The sequence below is a fragment of the Nannobrachium achirus genome, assembly GCF_963921795.1.
Source record: "Nannobrachium achirus genome assembly, chromosome: 19".
NCBI classification, from domain to species: domain Eukaryota; kingdom Metazoa; phylum Chordata; class Actinopteri; order Myctophiformes; family Myctophidae; genus Nannobrachium; species Nannobrachium achirus.
This window is the reverse complement of record NC_137826.1, coordinates 51128035-51149300: the sequence shown is the minus strand read 5'-3', so window position 1 is coordinate 51149300 and position 21266 is coordinate 51128035.

The following is a 21266-nucleotide window of genomic DNA, read 5'->3' as shown; positions in this document are numbered from 1 at the left end:
TTAGGGCAAAATCTGTAGGAGCAGTGTCCAAAAATGTCGGCCTCATGGTGGTGGTGCACTGGTGCTAGAAGAGGGGCATGTGAGAAATGAGGGGTGGAGGTTGTGGTTTGGCAACCAAGGAGTGTGTGCAAAGTTTGGCATGGAGAGCTTGGGCAAAGGTATAGCGGAGATATGAGTAGGACAAAAGTGTGACGTGACGTGTGACTGACAGACTGACAGACAGCCAGTGGAGGTAGTAACTGCGACGTGACGGTCGCAATAATGAGATACAAGCAACGATTTGTAAATTGTAGGCCTAATATATTTTAGAAGCTGAGGTTCAGATGGTTAAATGGTGAATATCATTTGGGTTTGGGTGCTGCCTGGGGTATTTCTGACGTTCCAACTTTGAAAGAAGCACCAGTGAAATCCAAACATCTCTTTTAGAGCGTCCCGCTGTGAAGGCAGCCATGTCTGTCCCATTAACGCTCACCATGCTGTGTGCGTGCACGTGTGTTCACGTGTTTATATTTCACATGAATATACCGTATAACAACTTAGATTTTTGTCATTAATCCGACTCTGGAGACACATGCGCATGCGCACGCACACGCACACGCACAGACTTGTTATTTTTAGCTTCAGTGGTAGAAGGTGGTGAGGAAGAAGCCCAACAAATCCACGGTCAGGCCTTTAGGAGGGCCATTCAACTGCAGCAGCTGAATGGAATGTTTGGATTGGGGTCTGGTGCAACGCACAGGTTCTGAACCTGGTGAGAGCAGGAGAGGACCTGGTGAGACGTAGGAGGAGCCCGGCCAGGAGTCAACCCATAGAGCCTAGTTCTGCCACGCGCCAGAATAGTACCCCCAATCCCGGCAGAGTAGTTCCGGTGCAGCACATTGAGTGACCCTGTCTTTCCCTAATAGGACTGATCGTGGATAGCTACTGGGACTTAAGTCGGGACTTGATCAACCCCGGCTGGGTCACCTGGGCGAGGGTGTATGATGTTGCAAGACCCGAAACACCCGTCGACCCCAGGCTACATCACTGATGATACGTCCCAGTTGCATCCTTGTGATGTTTTTTTTTTCATTAGATGGTAGAATACTTTGCATTGAAATATGTTCACAATCTGTGACTCTCTTTATTGTGACATTCTAAATGACCCCTTATTAAACACACACACACACACACACACACACACACACACGCACACGCACACACGCACACACGCACACACGCGCACACACACGCACACGCACAGTGGTAGACCGTAGTGATTAATACAGTCCCACAGAAGCAGTCTGGGGGAGTGTGTGAGTGATGGCCGCCGCCCCTCGCAGCCCCACTTGGCTTATCAAGGGCAGCTCGCTGATCAGGGTTATAAATAATCAATTACATTGTGTAATGACCCAGCCAGATGAGGTCACACTAGCCCACTGAGACCGGGAGGAACGCATCTTTGTTTTGAGCGTTAGATTTTAGCCCATTTTAACCGTTGTTTTATCTTTTAACTGTTGAAAAATACCAGATATGCAAGCTTGCAGCGCGGCACTGCATTGTGTAAATCTTTAAATATATATTTTTAAAGCAAACTTTTGTACATCTTTGCTTTAAAAACTATCTAAACCAGTGAAAACAGCCGATCTACAAGCACACAACGCCTCGCACCGCGAGGCGTCGTGTGCTTGTAGATCTGCTGTTTTCACTACCTTTGTGCGACGGCCTTGTATGATGAAGCAGGGCTTTACTTTGTGAAGAAAAAAAAACGTACAAATTTGAAACTTGGAGATACACGGTTAATTTCTACCCAACAGTAACGATATATTTCTTAGAACTCTTGACATTTAAAAGGTTTGAGCACCAGTGATCATAGAAACAAACGTTTTTTTCAGAAAACCTTGTGGATGTAGAAGATGTTTTTTAGGTATTTTTCCCGGTCTCAACGGGTTAGACGGCCTGGACGAGTGTGTCCTCCACACTAGGAGCAGCACGCTCTCCCACCCCTCTATCTGTCTCCGTCCATCCATCTTCTTCTTCTCCTCCTTCCTCCTCCGCGCCACTTGCTCGCTCCCCCCATCCGTCTCCCTCTGTGCCGACCGAGCGGTGTCCAGATGCCAGTGTGTAGTGGAAGAAAAGTACTACATTTTTAAAGACGGGAAAAAGACAATTGTGCGATCGTTTGCACGGGATCTCTGTCTGCCAGTCAGTCAGTCCATCTGTCTGTTTGTGGTTCGCGTATCTCGAGCAGGCACGTGCACACATAGACATCAAAGGGGGCTTGAGCCCCTGCCCTTTTATCGTCTGTAAAAAAAGTGCCCTCTCCAGACCATGAATGCAGTTTTTACTATGGTGAAAGAAACACAAATGCCCCTCTTTCCATGACATACCTGAAGGCAACATTCAAGAGAATTGCCTTGTCCAAACTCTCCTGAACTTGAATGCAACATCTTTTGTTGAAAGAATTGCCCTAGAAATCCATGCCGTTACACCACATCTCCAGTATTGACTTTTTATGCTTAGTTTACTGTGGTATCAAGTACCGAAAATAGCCAACATCCAAGCTGCGACGCGCAGTGAGCTTGGAGGTCTGTTATGTTCTAAATTTGCACCAAAAGGCCCTTTTAGAAATCTCGGCCCCTGCCTCTCCAACATTCTCTGCACGTCCCTGATCTCGAGTACCGTCAGACCGATCGACTTCAAACCCACCGCAACCACATCACCGGCGACCCAACGGCGTGTCGTGCTCGCCATTGAGTTGTTCGGATTGGTGGGTTGTCTGGAACCACTGATCCAACCGATACGCCTATAAGGCATATTATGGAGGTCCGGTTGTCCGGAACCGCCGATCCGGCGGCTATGCCCATATTACCAGTAAGACTCCCTAACCGGGAGATAAGCGACCGCCAGGTCGCAGTGTGATTTTAGGCCAAAATGTGTAGGAGCAGTGTCCAAAAATGTGTTTGAAAAAATCGGCCTGATGGTGGCGCTATATGGGACAGATCCATGTTGATATGATGAGTGTAGACATACTGTGTACCGATTTGCGTGATTTTAGGGCAAAATCTGTAGAAGCAGTGTCCAAAAATGTGTTTAAAAAAATCGGCCAGAAGGTGGCGCTAAGTGGGACAGATCCATGTTGATGACATGAGTGTAGAGCAAGTGTGTACCGATTTGTGTGATTTTAGGGCAAAATCTGTAGGAGCAGTGTCCAAAAATGTGTTTGAATAAATCGGCCTGCTGGTGGCGCTATATGGGACAGATCCATGTTGATGACATGACTGTAGACATACTGTGTAGCGATTTGCGTGATTTTAGGGCAAAATCTGTAGGAGTAGTGTCCAAAAATGTGTTTAAAACAATCGGCCTGAAGGTGGCGCTAAATGGGACAGATCCATGTTAATGAGATGAGTGTAGACATACTGTGTACCGATTTGCGTGATTTTAGGGCAAAAATTTGTAGTGTCCAAAAATGTGTTTTGCAAGAATCGGCCTCATGGTGGCGCTAGAAGAGGGCCATGTGAGAATTGATGGGTGTGTGTGGCAAGGAGTGTGTGTGCAAAATTTGGCATGGATCGGGGCAACAGTTGCGGAGATATGAGCAGGGCAAAAGTGTGACGTGACGTGACAGACACACTGACACACTGACGGACAGACAGGCGGTGGAGGTTTTGATAGTAAATGCGACCTGACGGTCGCAATTAGGTATGGCCATATATGGGAGTAATGGGACCGACTGTGCGAGGACCCGAGAGAGTGATGAAGTCGGTCGGTTCAGCAGATCTCCAAAGCATATCGATAAAACCGCAAATCCCCATAGATGGAGTATATACCCTGATGGCAACATTTTAACAACACAAATATTGCTTGGAGGTTCCTGGCAAGAAATCTTTTGTTCATGTGGGGGTCCGCCGCAAAATATTTATTTATATAATTTGAGGATGCTTCATATCAAAACTGCTGATCACCACTGTTGGACTCATCGACTTCCAGACATTGTTAAAGGGGCCCTTCCATGAATTTCAAATTTTTAATTTTGTTCTTGTTTTTGGTCTTCCCAGTGTCTCTTCCAGCCACCCGCCCCCCCCCCCCCCCCCAAAAAAAAAAAAAACAACAACAAAAAAACATTCATTAACTCTAAGCCTTGCCATTCATTTTATGCTCAAGCAATCAGGTTGCTTAACGAAGAGATGAAAGCGAGACCTAAGTAGTCATGTGCACTGTACGCAGTTTTTAAACTGTACACTGTTACACTGTATGGTTTTTGTTGTTTTTGGGTTGTCTTGGGTGACTTGTTGTTGTCTTGTTGTTGTGGGTTGATGTTTTTGTGTGTAATAAGGCTGAGAGTGCTCCTGGCACAAGCATTTCATTGTATGTCTGTACCTGTATGGATATGCATGTGACTAATAAACCTGAACCTGAACCTGATAAACCTGAACCTGAACCTGATCATTTCAGTGATTTTCTGAATGGGCAGGTCTGAACGGTACTTTTTTGAAATCGGTACCTTGTTTATGCCACAGGCCCTTGTTTATGTCACAAAGGGGCTCATTTCCTATTGGGCCCCCTAGAGAAGGGTGCGGTACTAAGATCGACCTGACTCTACATGGTTCTCATCGTGATACAATGCTAATCTTCTCTGTATCGTTCCAATTTTAGCCCAAAGACAGCGCCCCATTGCCAACAAAGGGCATTTTGGTATTGCATCTGAAATGGCTTGGAATTAGAGACAGACAGAACATGAAATTTAACTATCCGAGTGGTTGTTTAGGCTAAAACCTGTATAAAACCATATTATAGAGCAATATGTATATAAAATATATATTTTGAAAAGCATGGCGTGGCCCCTTTAAGCCTCTTTGAGGTGTTTCTGGCCTTGCTGAGTTCCCTGCCCGCTCTGTCAGTTCAAGTGTACTGTATACGGTATATACCGGTAGTACAAACAAAGGTGCTCGACATAAAGTGCTCCAGAAAATAAAACATCCAAAGAGCTAATCGGTTGAAGTCAGGTATCCAAATGGCCTCCCAATAATGACAACATCATTCCGGGCTTCTCCCGTGTGGCAGTTCCCAGCAGAAGTGTGCCGGGGGCAAGGCTATACTTCTGGGAACTGCTGGGAAGTTTGGCTGATTGTTTTTTGTTGTTTTTGTTTAATTCTCTGCAGAATCTGCATCTGCAGCAATTCCACTGTCTGACTAATGGCTTTGTAGGTTTGAGTGTATTTCTGAGCTGACATTTTTATAGGTGTTTCCATGTGTTTGCAAGCCAGTGGATTCATTATGTGGTTTCAGAGAGTTATGAGGGTATGTAAATGCACTGTGGAAACAATACAGCAATTTGGAGAGAAATGTAGAAATCCATGCCGTACACCACATCTCCAGTATTGACTTGATTATGCTTAGTTCAGTGTGGTATCAAGTACCGAAAATAGCCGACCTCCAAGCTCACAATGCGTCGCAGAGCTTGGAGGTCTGCTATTTTCAATATTTTCACCAAAAGGGCCTTTTAGAAATGTCATCCCCTGCCTTTCTAACATCCCTGACTACTAACAGTAGCATGTAGTAGTAAGACAACATAGAACGCTATTGAACTACTAACAGTAGCATGTAGTAGTAAGACAACATAGAACACTATTGAACTACTAACAGTAGCATGTAGTAGTAAGACAACATAGAACACTATTGAACTACTAACAGTAGCATGTAGTAGTAAGAGAACATAGAACACTATTGAACTACTAACAGTAGCATGTAGTAGTAAGAGAACATAGAACGCTATTGAACTACTAACAGTAGCATGTAGTAGTAAGAGAACATAGAACGCTATTGAACTACTAACAGTAGCATGTAGTAGTAAGACAACATAGAACGCTATTGAACTACTAACAGTAGCATGTAGTAGTAAGATAACATAGAACACTATTGAACTACTAACAGTAGCATGTAGTAGTAAGATAACATAGAACGCTATTGAACTACTAACAGTAGCATGTAGTAGTAAGACAACATAGAACACTATTGAACTACTAACAGTAGCATGTAGTAGTAAGACAACATAGAACGCTATTGAACTACTAACAGTAGCATGTAGTAGTAAGAGAACATAGAACACTATTGAACTACTAACAGTAGCATGTAGTAGTAAGAGAACATAGAACACTATTGAACTACTAACAGTAGCATGTAGTAGTAAGAGAACATAGAACACTATTGAACTACTAACAGTAGCATGTAGTAGTAAGATAACATAGAACGCTATTGAACTTCAGGTTTCAAAGCAGCAAGAACAGTGAGAATAAAACACAGACGAGTTACATTTAAGAGTCAGGAACCAAACGGAGAGAGAAAAGGATCAAAGATCATAAAATATAAACGTAAAATACCAGCAGGCATTGAGTCTGAACAGACAGTGGAGTCAAGCAGAAGTCTGTAATCCTCAGTAAGGGGACGGAGAGTGCAGGTATTCAATTCTCATATGGGTTGGGGTTTGGCTCCGACTACATGAGCTAGCCTTCATCACCACAGATCGCTGATCTCCCCTTCTTCCAAAAAACGTAACAGCAGAGAAGAGAACACTGCGAACAACAGACTGGTGGAACATCTGCAGCAGCCTGTTACACACATTGAACACAGTACTGCCATAGTACACGTTCTTTTGAAGGGTAACCGAAATGCTCGCGCCCCTAAAACACACTCGACCCCATTTATTTCCTTGTACTCATTTCACGTTAAAGGAGCTATAGTCAACTTGTTCATTGTAGGGCAGACACTTTGTTTACATCCTAGTCTATAGACTAGAATGTAAACAAAGTGTCGGTCTGACAATGGCCAAAATGATTATTTTATCATTATTTTACGCTTTTTGTGGTCATTTTTGAATAGAAACACATATATGAAGCTTATTTTTTTATAAAATATTTTCGAAACATTATTTTTATTTTAGCATCCGTTTTTCAAGAAAAAGTTGACCATAGCTCCTTTAAGTTTAGGAATAAGTTTAGGTTTATAGGCAAAGTTTTATTGAGGTTACTTTTAGGAAAGAGGTTAGGTATATTAAGGTATAGGCCTATAGGCATAGTTTTATTGAGGTTAGGTTTAGGAATGTGGTGATTAATTAGTGTCCTTGAACAAGATAATAGTCAGTTTAGCAGACCGTTTCTACAACAGCGACGCGAGGCTTACGACGTAAGCGCTGTAGCGGTCAAAATCGTTAAGCAAACAGCTTTCCACGACGGGGTCCCACCCCTGTTACTGAACTCTTTGATTCCCATGGCGACGCGACCATGCAGCAGGCATGTAGATGCTACGTGGACAGCTAGCCTCTGCCGTTGTAGGGACGGCTGCGACTGCGACAGGTTTATCTATCGAGCGCTGATCATTTCCGGTTACCGTTGTCATCTGCCGTTGCCGTAGCGTTGCTTAACGTCGCTAACGAACCCTAAACTGCTCCTCGTGCAGGTTGGTGCCTGGCATGCTTTCCACTGCGGTCGGCATGGGTGAATGTGATGCACATTGTAAACACTTTGGATGACGGCATTTTGCAAAATGCACCATTTACGAGTTTGACGTTGCCCTCCACCCACAACAACCAGGTGCATGCGCTGGTAGGCGGCTCCTAAATGCACACTGGCTCTCTCGTCGACCAGAACGGAAACTGTTGTTTCCATAGTGCTGTGGATTGCTATAATGGGGGGAAAGAAAATAGACGTGGGACCTAAAGTTCTATTTAAAACCACAAAATAGCAAGCAAGGCTGAGCTAAAGTGTCTTCTTTCTAGCTCTTCTCTGCTCCATTCAGCACAGGCATACACAGAGTGACGCATAGATGGTCTATTGTCTCCAGACAATGGACAACATCATTATCCAGCAATCATGCTTGACAAACAGAAAACAATGCATGCATCATTTAAAGCAGCACAATGTAACCCTCCTTTTCTACCACCGATTTTAACCATGCAATCCTGCACAATTTTCTTTTTCTTTCCCAAGAAACCATTGCCAATAGAGCCGCTCCACCGTCTGTCTGTCCGTCCGTCCGTCCGTCCGTCCGTCCGTCTGTCTGTCATGTCACGTCACACTTTTGCCCTACTCTTTGGCTGCCAAACCACAACCTCCACCCCTCATTTCTCACATGGCCCAGGCCCTCTTCTAGCGCCACCATGTGGCTGATTCTTGCAAAACACATTTTTGGACACTGCTCCTACAGATTTTGCCCTAAAATCACGCAAAGCGGTACACAGTATCTCCAAAGTCATGTCATCAACATGGATCTGTCCCATTTCCCATATTCCCTCCTGATTGGCTACCATCGCCTTCTAAAGTTTGTGTATGCGACCTGACGGTTTCTTATCTCCCGATTAGGGAGTCTTACTGGCAGAGCCTGTCTGCTTGCTGGGGATACACATCAGGTCACCATTTGTGTCAGATCTTGTCTCTAGTTGATGGTATACTGCATATACTGTAGCACATGACATCAATACAGTGTTTTAAGCTTAACCACTCGAACCCCAGCATCCATATTCTAGGGGGGACATTAGCTAAAATGACAGATCTACATCCATCCATCAATCTTCAACCGCTTATCCGGAATTGGGTCGTGGGGGTAACAGTTCCAACTGGGATTTCCCTATCCTGAGCAACTTCCGCCGTACTAGATGTCAGAACCACCTAAGCTGAATCCTTTCCCAGTGAAGGAGCAGCGGGTTCAAGTCTCCAAGTCTCTCTCGGCTGATTGAACTTCTCACCCTATCTCTAAGGGAGATACCAGCCACCCTTCTGAGGGTCACTTGTACCCGAGACCTTATACTTTCGGTCATGACCCACATTTCATGACCATAGGTGAGAGTAGGAACGAAGATTGCTCGGAAGACAGAGAGAGAGCTTAACTATTAACTAAAGCTGTCAAATAATTGTATTGTGGAGTAAAAAGCAGAATATTTACCGTTAGTGTTATTTAGTGGAGTAGAAGTATAGAACATGGAATTATAATCACGCAAAAAATCCTCAAAATTGTACTTAAGTAAAGTATACTCAAGTAAATAGTTACTTTCCACCACTTTCCCCCCAAGTCATTAAAACATTTTCCTGATCTGTTATTGGCTAGACATCATGGCACCGTTTATAAATGGACATTTGAATTTCATTTGTAAGTCAATCTTTACTCCGGGAACTAATTATACGTCTAGACTTTAGAAATTAATTTGTGCTCCGAAATGCATAAAAAGGCAATTAAGTTCAGCGTGTTGGATCACCTGTCTCAAACAAGTTCCAAGACTCTGAAAGTAGATTTTCATACCCCAGTTTAGGCAAGTTTATATTGCATCTGCATAAGTCTTTCCGCTTGTGCTTCTGCTTGAAATGTTGTGCTGTACTGTACTGTACTGTACTGTACTGTACTGTACTGTACTGTACTGTACTGTACTGTACCCAGTAGGCACATTATCACCAATTCCAAATGCCTCATTTTGTAAAACAAGCTTTTTTTGTCATCGGCCATGTAAAAAAAAGAAGGGAATAAAAAAGAAAACTCAATTAAAGACAACACTCCCTTGAAAGCGCAGAGACTCAGAGCACTCTGCGGTGAATTGAAAATTAATTTGCTGTATTTTAAGCTTAACAATGATGGGAAACTTACACAGAGTCTGACTGTCAGGGGTGTCACAACATATTATGGGCCCTGGGTACAAGGATTCACTGCGGAATGTTCCGAGTGCCGCACGGCGCACTGCGAGCTTGTAGATCTGATATTTTTAGAATCGTATAGTCGTTTAGATATTGAAGAATCGTGAAAAAGGTTTTTTGAAAAACGTATGTTTCTATGTCAGTGGTGCTCAGTGGTCAGTCAAGGACCATCAAAATGATATGTATTTGGCCACGGACCGCCATCTCAAAATATTTAGTTCCAGGGACCCCCCCCCCCCCCCCCCCCTCCCAGAAGCAACATTTGAGTGACAAACGTTCGCTTAAAAATACAGATTTGCTCAAATTTTCACGACTTTTCAAAAATAGCAGATCTACAAGCTCGCAGCGCGGCATCAGCTATTTTGTCAACAGCTAAAGTATAAAATAATTAAGGCCCCTTCACCTTGGGCCCTATAGTAACTCAGTCCCACTTTACCCCCTTGTGACGCCCCTGGTGACTGTCCATGTCCCAGGACTCTCCGCTCGTGTTGCCTAGAGATGGAGCGCAGCCTCTCCACACACAGCTGTTCCACATCTATACTATAATTTTGCGAATGTCTGAGTGAGTGTCTGTCTGTCTGTCTGTCTGAAACAGCGTTTCTCCTCAGTGGCTGGAGCAATTGATCTGAAATCGCATCACCATTAGCATATGAACACACCTGACATAACTGTGAAGCCCGTTTGTCACTTTCACAAATCGTATGCTGTATATTAGCATTTTTATGGTGCACAGCCTGTTCAGCTCAGCCTGTTGTCAGGGTTACGGTCCGTTCCTCCAGGCCATGGGATCCCATAGCCCCACACACACCTCTCTCACAGTTAGGAATGTTGCAGTGAAGAGACGCGCGCTCTCTCTCTCTCTCTCTCTCTCTCTCTCTCTCTCTCTCTCTCTCTCTCTCTCTCTCTCTCTCTGCATTCATGGGTCATGCATGCACCGGGTCATCTTCCAACGGGTATGGAAAAAACTATGTGGAGACAGTAAGTGCATACATCCCCATACTTCTATTCACCTAATTTTGCTGTTAAATTATTTGTATCCATCATAAATAAACACTCCTCCATGGGCTGCTCCTTACATTATGATGCTCCCACATATTCTCACGCATGCACCAGTTACAGTAACTTGGAGCACATATCTTTGAACGGGTAAGGTCTAGTCTAATGTAATTAGTGGACGTAGTAACGGCAGCTTTGGCAACAGTTCTCTCTGCCAAATAGGACCTGATGCACCGAGCTCCAGTGGAGGAAGAAATAATACCATTTTACACTTGAATAAAAGTAGCAATGCCACGTTAGAGAGATTTGATTTGATTTGATTTATTTGGCAAAAAAAAAAGGCAGTGCACAAAATAGATCGTCGTTGTCGGGTGGAAACCTTGTATGTCCAAAACCGTTCGTTTTGCATTTATCATTTTAAAAATTATTTAAACAGCCAATCTGCTGTTTTCACTACTTTTTTGCGATGTGTGATGAAGCAGCGCTTTACTTTGCGAAAGAACGTAGAAATGTGAAACTTGGAGATACGAGGTTTCCACGCGACAATGACGATATACTTTTTACAATGTGCCAGGAGGACGTTAATAGAACATGATTTGAAAAACGTGGGAATATAGAATAAACGTAATACAAGTAAAATGTCTGTATTTACTTGAGTATTTGGCTATAGCAGGCCTACAAGCTCACAGCGCAACACAATGCAACCCATTTTGAGTTGTAGGCTACAGTAGATGTGCTATTATTAAAAAGTATAAAAAAGGGCTTTAAGAGGTTAATGTATGTTTTTTGAGAAGTGGTCACACCACTCCTAAGCGTGAGTGTGTGTGAACAGTAGTTGTTACAATCTATACGTGTGCATGGGTTTCTATGTGTGTAGCCTGAGCATGAACTGCAATACAGCTGGTGACCAAGTGGCGCTGTTGTGTCACACGCACGCACGCACGCACGCACGCACGCACGCACGCACGCACGCACGCACACACAGTATGTATTGTACAGGTGTGCCATTTGAAAACCTCACACAACGCCATTGGCAAGACAGTAGGCCTATAGATTTCCAGTGGATTGGCAGAACATTTAGCTTGTAGATGAGCTAGCTTAGCTATTTATATGACCTTCTACCACTTTTTCGAGTCACGTGTTCAAATACTGGATTCTGATTGGCTAAATTCCGGAGGTTATGAGAGGACAACTGCCGCAAAGTTGTGTGCGGACTTGTCCGAGATCAATGCGCCTCAGTGTACATCCGGGGACTTCAGGAGGTAGTCGGAACACCTTTCCCCCAACCAACAAATGAAGGTCGCAGCGGTCCTATGTTTACTAACGTGCGTACTATCGTCGCCGATTTATTTGGATCCAATGCAATCCGCCAACTTTAAAGCCCCTTTTCTCTGAACCTATGCCTTTCTGGAAGCGAACAGCCTCTATTTACGGCCGGAACGGTGCTTTTAACTGACGTTAGCTTAGCTGTAAGCTAGACGCATGGATTAGTATGGAGTTGGCGCCATCTGTTGGTGAGTAGAAGATGTTGTTGGTGGAACTATCTGCTGTCTCGCGGAAGTTTTATAGGCAATAATGATTGTAACTTAAGATCCTTGCAAGTTACAACTATGTGTTTTCTTTCATGTATAAGGGAAAAAGTGGTAGAAAAGCTATTTACCACTTCGCCTCGTCCGATAACACCCTAACACAGGACATTATCAGAGCATAATGTCCTCTCACTCGGGGTAAATTGCTTACTTCTCTGTCTCTGAAGTTATGCTTTTCAATGGGATCTTGCCATTTGCGGGTTTCTGCAAAAATACCCCCATTCTCCATAAAGATTAGAAAGGCAAAACAGGGAAAGAGCAGTGAAAGCCTGACTTGAAATGACACATCTGTAGTGTGCGTGTGGGTTGACGAGCAGTTGCTAGCTGCCAGTGTGCGTCAGTCGTCTCCATAACAAGCGGCCCACGTCACGCGAACCGAGCGATTCTCCTGACTTATTGCGTTCTAATTGTCGGACACTCGTCGCCCGTGCGTGGAGGCTGAATGTTAATTACCTCCGTCATTATCTGCACTCCTGCTCACGGCACCTCATCATGTTGTGCGAGCGGGAATGTCATACAAGTGGGCGTGCATCTTAATTAGTGTTAATTTTCCAGGTGCTTGGGTAATTAAACCTCAAAAACCTGGAACGCGCCCGAGTTGCGTTAAATTTTAACCACTTTAACCATTATTTTATGCTTTAACTATTGAAAAATAGCGCGGCTGCAAGCTTTTAGATCTGCTATTTTTGAAAAATCGTGAAAATGTGTGCAAGTCTTTGAATATCTTTGACCCGATCTTTGACCCGACTCCTAAATCCTTCCTCTAAATCAGTGGTTCTCATGTCAAGGACCCCCAAAATTACATTTATTTGGCCGCAGTCCCCCATCTCAAAATATGTTGTTCCGGGGACCTCCCAGAAGCACAGATTTGAGTAACAAAAGTTTGCTTTGAAAAATATATATTGAAAAATGTGCACACATTTTCACGTTTTTTCAATAGTTTAACTATTTAGTCTAGACCTAAATGGCTTAAAGATACGCGTGTGCAGTTAGGTGTGTTACAGGACGGGAGCACCGTGTTTGGCGGCTGAAGTTTTGGACCGCTGATTGTCCGTCGTTTGGCCCTGCATCTCTCCTGCCTCATGATGTGTCTGCTCAACGGCCAAATGTTAGAGCGTCCAACCTTCTCCGCACACACAGACTAATGCTTATTGAATGTTTTTTTATGCTTTGTAGCGTCCCCATTTAACACAAAGAGGTCGCTATCTTCACGAGGTCCACACAAAACTTCAACAAAAAAAACAGGCAATAGTTAAAATTGAGCTATATATACGTAACTGGTGCCATGGCATTGGTCCGAAATCTCATTGTTCCTACATCCCATTAGTCAGAATCTGGTGATGTTAACCTGGTGAAAAATACTATGCCTAAACCTAAACCTAACCCCAACCCTAACCTCAGTAAAACTATGCCTAAACCTAACCCTAAAACCTAACCCTAACTAAATTCGGACAAATGAGATGTAGGTCTAATGAGATGTAGGACTTATGGGCTGTCCCCATATAAATAAAACAAAAAAGGCAAAACGGACAAAAGATTTAATAAGTGAAAATCACCATATAATATAGTGGAACCAAATAGATCTTTACGGGTCATTTTGGTTCCATTTGTATACTCTCAGAGTTATGGGGGTGGTCTGGTGCATATAAACTGGGGGTCCTGGAAATGAAAATACAACGTTTGAGAATCACTGGTCTACAGTGAGGAGGAGAGAGGAGAAATGGTATCTCCACATAGAGCGGGAGAGAGAAAGAAAAGAAAAACATTCCTATTTTGAATGAAAAATATATATATATATATACACACACACCAGTGGTGGAAAAAGTACTCACATTTTGTACTCAAGTAAAACTTTTAAGTATCAATACTGCCCTGTAGATGTACTCCGTTACAAGTAAATGTCCAGAATTCAAAATGTACTTGAGTAAAAGTATGAACGTATTTGCATCAAAATGTACTTAAAGTACCAAAAAAGTAAAAGTACTAAATGTTTGAAAATAGCAGATCTACAAGCTCACAACGCGCCACGATGCGACACATTGTCAGCTTGTAGATCGGCTATTCAAATAGCCAAGGTATAAAATAGGGCTAAAGTGGGTTAATGTGTGTTTTATAATATTATAATTTACACCTGCAAAGTAACTTGTAACTTAAGTTTTCAAATAAATGTAGTGGAGTAAAAGTACAATATTTGAATCCAAGATGTAGAGGAGTAGAAGTAAAGGTATTGGAAATTGGAAATACTCAAGTAAAGTACACATGCCGCAACATTACGTACAGTACTTGAGTAAATGTACTTAGTTACTTTCCACCACTGATATACACCCCAGAGATTTGAACAACAGAGAAGGCATATGATGAGTCAAAAGTTATAAGGCTCGGAGAAGCTTAGTTTAAGCTCCCTTTGTCTTAGGAGAAAACATCAGGATAAAGACAGGTTTACTGAGGGGGAAGCACATTGCTCACCTGGACATTTACTGAGGAGCAGCTAGTTCCGTCCGACGGTTGCTTCTACTCCAGGAGACAGATGAGTGCAAAGCTCTCATTTTCACATCGAGGCGGGAGAGAGAGTCTCCGGTGCACAAGAGTGCAGCGGAATCAGAATCTACTTTATTTCAGAGGTTTACAGGGTCTGCTTTTCTATCTTTTTCTTGTTTTGTTCTTTTTTTTTTAGGTCGAGTAACAAAAAAGTATAAGGAGAAAAGAAAACAGGATTGCATGAGCCTTGCATTTCCCTTTTCCTGAAAAGAAGGGGGCTAAATTAGAACTTATTCTGCACAGGTTTTCAGATCAAAAGGGACCTTTACTGCGGTGAGGGGGAAATGAAATGACAAAATACATATAGCCTATGAATTTATATGTAGATGCTATAAAAACTATAGATACTACAAAAATATCAGTGTCCGTATTCACATGAGATGGAATCTTTAAATTTCCACTGTAATTCCTGCACTTTGGCCGTGTGAAAACGGGGTAAATGTCACATGTTATCTGTTAGCATGAAGAAAAAAAAATAAACGAAACTACAACAAAAATGAAAATATATCCGGGCTCCAGGTGCGAAACTCTAATTTCCACCAGTGCATTGACGCAGGAAAACTTCAAAGTAAAGAAACACTGGCAGAAAACAGTTTCGACCAAAGGAGCGAGACCAATTTAAGGGCTGTCCATACTAGTCCAGTCATTATATGAAAAAACCTAAAACAAATTGCAATAGTAGCAAACTCAACTGATTTTGTATCCTCATTATGTCCTTAGTGAGGGAAAAAAAGTCCCAAGGAATCCCATCGGGGCAAAGTTTTGAAAACGACCTACCTACCTTCACTTACTATACACTACTCTTTGGGCAAGAAATGGCCCCTCAAAATGATGGTTTAGTGATGAGTCATCAATTTTCGCAGTCTTTTGGGGTCCGTTTTTAGCCCAAGGAATGTTTTTCATGCAAAACAAATGCTTGCAATGGATTCAGAATAATTAATAACCCCTAGTTTGACCCCTCACATCCCACTTAAAGCAGATTTTTTGGGAGTCATATTTTCCTTTATAGTGTAGTGTATAGTAAGTGAAGGTAGGTAGGTCGTTTTCAAAACTTTCCCCCGATGGGATTCCTTGGGACTTTTTTTCCCTCACTAAGGACATATTGAGGATACAAAATCAGTTGAGTTTGCTACTATTGCAATTTGTTTTAGGTTTAGCCTAATTTTGGCCTAAAATTACTGGACTATACTCTCTCCGACCACCAAACCTTTATGCTCCGTCGGCAGTATCACACAGCGGAAATAGCAGACGCATAAGCTCACACCGCGTCACGTGGGAGCCTGTATGTCTGCTATTTCCGGGGGAAACAACAACACCACCGTACGGCAAAGACTTAAACCGGAAAGCTCCCGCTTTCGCAGCAGCAGCAGCAGTAGCAGAATCAAGTTTAAGAAAAGTCTCTTCCGTGCCGTCACTCAGCGCGGCACCAGAGGCAGTCCTGTCACAACAGCCTGCCACATAGTGCGGGTGACACACAATGTGCAGCAGAGGGTCGGTGACAGTGGCTTGTTCCACCAGTAAAGGGGGCTTCAGCTTAAAGTGTTTGCGGCAACTCGGTGACGAAGAGATGTCACCGGCTCACCGCACTTCTCCACGAAAGGGGAAAATAATAATTGTTAAAGGGTAATATTATTGTCAAAATATTGTTAGGTGTTAAGTGCAATAACCCTGGCATGGCCCACATTTTTAGCCTAACTTTCTAAAAAAAAATTTAGTATGTTTTTGACAATATCTGCTGCTGTTCCACAAGCTCACAATGCATCATGAGGCGACTGGTAGATTGGATATTTTTACTTTGTCACAGTATAATATAGGTGCTGAAAAGTGCTAAATATTTGCGGATTTGTATTTAAAAACAAAGGGCTGTCTGTCTAAACTATCTAATATATAAAACAAAGAATAACAGCAATTGTCGGATTATGACTGGTTATAAAAAACACCTTTTTAAGAGGTTGTTAAGTGAAGTCATGGTGTTAATACTTTAACAACCTAAACAGTAGTGAGATGATTAAATACAGATAATGATTTTTCCTTTTTTTTTGAGTGCGCACCATTTTGAAAGCGCCACACTGTCTTCATTTAATAAATGACAGATAATTACATCATTTGACTCGCTGAAAGAGGCAGTAAAAATGTATAATAACTTCGGCCACTGATCTTTAATGAGTTCCACTTCCGTGACATATTTTTATAGTGACAGTTTTGACAGTTTCATTAGCGTAACAAGTTTCCATTTAGGCCTAGAATTATTTAATGCTTTAGCTATTGGAAAAATAGCAGATATATAAGCTCACAGCGCGTCACTCGGACGAATCATGAACATTTGAGCAAATCTTTGAATATCTCATTTTTAAAGTGAACATTTGTAACTCAAATATTTGCTTCTGGGGGGTCCTTAATACAAAATATCTTGAGACTGGGGTCGGCGGCCAAATACATATAATTCTAGGGGTCCTTGACATGAAAGAGTTTGAGAACCACTGACGTAGAAACATAGAAGGATTCAGAAGACACTTATAGAATCGGGTAACAATTCAAACGTTCATGATTTTTCAAAAATCGCAGCTCTACAAGCTCGCAGCACGGCACAGAGTGCCGCGCTGTAAGCTTGTAGATCAGCTATCTTTTTAAACGCGTACCCAGTCTAAATGGATTAAATACTTAATGGGCAGAGCAGCAGCCTGCTATCACGCCATGGCTCCTACGGGGCGAGTAGGTACTGGCTACCGGCCACAGTATGTTACACTGTCAATATGATCTTAGCTCTAGGGGAATGGGGCCTCGTAGCCTTTTGACAGATGCTTTTTTTCAGAGCAAGAGAGCGCTGCTGCACCGCAGAGCGCTTGATAGACGGATGGTCCGTCAACACAGTGCCATCCACTCTCGCGGTCACGTTGGCAGATTGTTATATTGGCATTGCTGTAAATGTCTGTGGGAATGGCTCTCATTATAAGTGTGAATTTTGCGAGAATCAATTACATTTTCTGCAATTACCCTGTGCCAAAATGCAGGCCGTTTAACCCATTTAGGCCTAGGATTATTGACTGCTTTAACTATTGAAAAATAGCAGATATACAAGCTCACAGCGCGGCACCGAGTGCTGCGCTGCGAGCTTGTAGATCTGCTATTTTTGAAAAATCATTTTTTTTTTTTTTGCAAGTCTTTGCATATATCTACTTAAAAGCGAACATTTATAACTAAATATTTACTTCTGGGTGGTCCCTGGAACAACATATTTTGAGATGGGGGGGCCCGCGGCCAAATACCTGTAATTGTGGGGGTCCTTGACATGAAAAGGTTTGAGAACAGCATGATTTAGAGGAAGGATTTAGAAGTCGGGTCAAAGATCGGGTCAAAGATATTCAAAGACTTGCACTCATTTTCACGATTTTTCAAAAATAGCAGATCTACAAGCTCGCAGCCGCGGCTTGTAGATCTGCTATTCTCGGGCGCGTTCCAGGTATTTGAGAGTTAACTAGGCTATAGACTGGAGGCTATGCTGTGAGTATGTTCTAGGGCTAGGGCCATACAGCAGGCCATACAGCAGGGGTGGGCAATTATTTTGTCCATGGGGCCACTTGAACAACAGAAAATATTGTGGAGGGCTGGACCAAAAGGCAGTGCTCCCTGCAAGATGTGCTCCCCGCAAACTAAACACATGGCTTTACCTCCGACTTCAGGAATAAATACTCAAATTTTTGTTGAAAACCTGGCATTCGGCATCAACTTTTCTTTTTTTTAGCCACTTCAAAATAAAAGCAATGCAGCTTTAGTCCATGCATGAGGTAAAATTTGAATTATTTTGTAATTTGCCATTAACCCTACACGGGCCGGTCAGAGTGAACCAAAGGGTCGCATGTGCCACAATGCCCAGGTCTGCCATAGAGGCTATAGTTATGTTGTCAGTATATGTGTGACGTATTGGGATGGCTGTGGCTCGGCAGGTAAAGCAGGTCGTCCAATGATCCGTGTGTCGGCGGTTCGAACCCTGGCTCCTCCTGTCCACATGTCAAAGTGTCCTTGGGCAAGACACTGAACCCCACATTGCATCCAATTGAGTCGGTGTTGGTGTGTTGAATGTGGGAATTCACCCTTTGTCAACCTTGTCCCGCCCTGGTTCCACCTTTTGTATGTTGAATTTGCTAAAACATAGTTTTTGGAGAAATAAAATCATTTAAAAAACATGCCCTGTCACTACTGCACCTGAGAGGCTCCTTTTTACTGAAAACAAGTTTAAAATGAGAATTGAATACACAAAATAACAATAAAAAGCAACTGAAATTCAATGGTAGTGGATGGAGAGAAAGGACTTTTGTCCCACCAAGACACAGCAACCAATGGGGGAGAATTGGGGCGAGACAGCGGGTGGGACTTGACAAAGGGTGAATTGAGGACGCTGGTGTCGACTGCTCGCCGCTTCACTTCCAAACGTATGAATGAATTAACCATTGTAAGAAAATGGTCCGTGGTCCATTTTGGAGTTGCGGACCTGCATTTGTATGGGGTCGAGAATGAGAGTACTTTCTCCTTTTATGAAACACAAAAGTCAAGCACCATTCATAAAATCAACGCAATTCAATTTTTTCTTTTTTTAAGAATGAGTGAAAACAGCTGATCTACACGCTTACTTTGTTTGTGAACCCCAAAAGCTCTGTTCTAATCTATTCTTCTCCAGACATTTTATAGTCCACCATTTTATAGCTCAGTGGTTGTCAACCTGTGGGTCGGGACCCCCAGAGGGGTCCCCAAGTTATTTTGGTGGGTCCCCATGATGATTAACTTAATGTGAAACGTTGTTTTCTCACTGAACGGTAAACAAACCAACATAAAGTTTAAGTCCATGGAGGGTATCTACACATTTCTAAAGTGACAATTTAAGGACTTTAATACCACTAAAATGACTAATTAAACATTGGACAAATTGCCAAATATTAGAGACAGAAATTGTGAAAATAGCAGATCTACAAGCATGTAGATCGGCTATTTTCACAATAGAACCGTGTTATACAAAATGTAATGCCTCAACTCTTAGTGCTCGTCAGGGTGGGGCGGGGGTCCCCAGTTAAAATATGATTAGTTTGGGGGTCGCGGCCTGAAAAGGTTGAGAACCACTGTTATAGCTCACCGCTCATTTTAGAATAAAACTCTTCAGACTCGGCAAACAAACCCAAGCCAGCTGTCACATAAATGATTCACGGGAACACCGTGAAGCAGACCTTTGATTTGAGTAAAATGTTCACATCACACAAAAGGCCTTTTTGTTTACCAGACTCCTCAGTGGCAGGGGTCATCACCACATGCTGGCTTGCGGTGGATAGGCTATTTTTGTCAAAATTCCATTTTTACCACGGAGATAGAGAATGAGTGGATAATAATATTACCAGAAACGCATAAAGAGATGGCCCTGAATGACCATAACAGGTCTGTAACTCTGAGAGTGTACAGCCCTTAGGGGTCCATTCCGTTCCATTATTTAGTACACTCTCAGAGTTAAATGACAATTTTGTTTTTTTACAACAAGGGTTCATAATTTAGATTGTAATTAGAGAAAGAAAAAGATGAGTGTTAACACATTCCCCGTCTTTTGAAAATACCTTCGAACTCCCATTTGCCATTCGTCTCCATAGACTTCCATGTAATTCATAGCGCACGGATCATGCACACCCATGCCTAGATCATGCACCACGTGTGTCCACATTGCTCACAGCTTTCAAACAAAAAAATCCGAATGGAAATCCGTTCTGGCATTCATGAACTATAGCAGCCATTATGTTTTCCTAAAATGTAAACAAAGATGGCTGCCATAGTTTGAAAGATGGGGTTGCTATGGGGGTTAAACATGCAATTTCGCGATTGCTATCATGCCTACTAAAATTCTCGGGACTATCGGGCCTGGCGGGGAATGAGTTCAAATGTTTTCATTTACTGCTTATAGGCCTATATATATATATATATATATATATATATATATATATATATGTTACATTCAGTTTGGGTAACTCAGTGAGATTGGGGTAAGAGCGCTCGTTTTGTAGTTCACCACACACCCCTAACACCACCTGGATCAATTCACCTTGATAGTCTCTTATCAGCACACCTGTGCAGTTCTGTGTATTCACCATGAGATGGCGACAATAGCCATTCACTTGTGTTGTCGCTGACGTCACTCGTTTGCGACCACTCTCTCTTTGTTTATCTAGTAGCCTAGCTCGGCTGTGTTTAGTCATTAGCTTACTATATGCCTAACTCTAACCCTAACCTTAACCTCAGTAAAACTATGCCTAACCCTAACCCTAACCTCCGTGGGGTGAGGGTTAAAACTAAATAGCAGATCTACAAGCTCACTGTAGATCGGCTGTTTTCAAATGGCCAAGTGAATATAGGGTTAATGAAGTGTTCAATGTATGTTTTTTTTAATAAAAATCTATCCAAAAAGTAACTAGTAAGTTAACTCAAGTTTTCAAATAATTGTAGTGGAGTAGAC